The sequence below is a fragment of the Myotis davidii genome, unplaced genomic scaffold (genome assembly GCF_000327345.1).
Source record: "Myotis davidii unplaced genomic scaffold, ASM32734v1 scaffold110, whole genome shotgun sequence".
Classification (NCBI taxonomy): Eukaryota; Metazoa; Chordata; class Mammalia; order Chiroptera; family Vespertilionidae; genus Myotis; species Myotis davidii.
In genome coordinates, this window is record NW_006283436.1 from 2,534,534 (window position 1) to 2,536,319 (window position 1,786).

The following is a 1,786-nucleotide window of genomic DNA, read 5'->3' on the forward strand; positions in this document are numbered from 1 at the left end:
CTATAAAAACACTTTGGATTACTCTTGGTATGCAGTCATTTTGAAATGTGTGAAGGATGTATGAGCCCTCTTCCCTGACTCAAAAGGTCTTCCATTACTTGGGAATATGTATTACTTGGCCACAGATTCATAATAAATACACAATAGTCCAACTCAGAGAGATAAACAGGAGAAGCAGAATTTGTATCAATACACCCACTCGTCTGTAAGGTATAAAATAGTTGGCTAACTGTATGTGTCTTCAGAAAGAAGCATAAGAAGGGTTTTAGAAATCTAATAACTGCGAAAGGTCAATTTTAGTTTCTAAAATGAACCAGGGTGGAATTATGTATATGTTTATATATCACTAGGTCCAATTCTTTACTGAGCTGAAATGTGGTGTATAAAGTTTAGCACTACTGTTTTGTGAAACTTACCAGTTTTGTTTTTCAGCCCTGAATACTTCCTTAGGGACTTGGGATGAGATGATGGTGTGGCTACATTTTCTCTAATAATCAGTTCTATATCCAAGAGTAGGCATTTTTAGCCACATATGCAAAACCAATATACTCACAACACAAGAGAGGGAAATAAAACTCTGGAATCCACACATTGTTACACCAACTTCAAACAAAAGATCCATGTGAAGAATTATGCCCACATATGTGGAGAGCAAACTTTTTTATTTAAAAAACTCTCTATATCCACTGAAACCAATTGATTGGAAAATGAGTTTAGCCAATATTACTGAACTCTAAGATTCCAGCATTGTCACGGAACTTGTATTACAAGTGCTCTTACATATACGATCCTATGTGACCTACCTGAGCCTGGCTGATGCTCACAATTCCCCATATGAGTGGGCAGGGTGGATGTTATTAAGCCACTTTACAGATGAGGAAATTGAAGTTAATAGAATTTAAAGAGCTTGCCCAGGTCAGGCAGCTAATAAATAGCAGAGCCAGCACCTGGATAAAAGTCTCCGGATTCCAAGTTACATACTTTTCCTGCTGCCCCACCCCTCCCCCTGTCAAAGAGAACCTGTCAGTGGTGCTGTTGTAGGTTCGGAGCATTAATCCTGAAGATTGTTTTACTATCAGGTCTGCTTCTAGAGGGCAGAACCTATGGAGCTTAAAAATTAATGTATTTTTCCCTGCCCAGTGTGGTTCAGTTGGTTTGGCCTTGTCCTGTGCACCAAAGTGTTGCTGGTTCAATTCCCGGTAAGGGAACATGCCCCTGATGGGGGCATACAGAAGGCAGCGATGGATGTTTTGCTCTCACATCAATGTTTCTCTCTCTCTCTCTCTCTCTCTCTCTCTCCCCTTTCCCCCTTCCTTTCTCTCTAAAAATCAATAAAAGCATATTTTACTCAGTGCTTTGAGCGTGCCTGCTGTTTTGTTGGGTTTCAGCCCTGCCTACTTTAAGTCCGTGAAAGCAGTGAGCAGGACTAACATGATATGGTTTTCAGCTGTTCAAAAACTGTAATTACGTTTTCTCTAGAACCTCTGGCAGCTTTTCTTTGTACCCAACGTGACAGAAACTGGCAGGATGGCATTTCACAGGGATTCTTGTTTCTCTTCTCACCGCCTGTGTGCCCTGGGATCCAGCAGACACTTTATGTCTCAGACTCATTGTCTTTTTACCCACTGTCCTTCCTACTGCTTCAATTTTTATTGTTTCCTCCAATTTTTGAAAGAGTTGCAAAATTTCTCGAATGTAAGTGTTTACTCAAGGAATGGAATGGACAGATAAGCGGCTCGGTAACTTCAGCTGAACAAGTCTCCAGACTGTGGTTGTTAGGAAGTGA

At 40.6% G+C, this 1,786-nt stretch overlaps 1 protein-coding gene across 3 annotated transcripts in view; it reads left to right on the forward strand.

Annotated features, from left to right (window-relative positions):
- The window catches only part of LYPD6B (LY6/PLAUR domain containing 6B), a 52,164-nt gene that overhangs the window by 38,522 nt on the left and 11,856 nt on the right, over positions 1 to 1,786 (forward strand). The window lies entirely within an intron of this gene.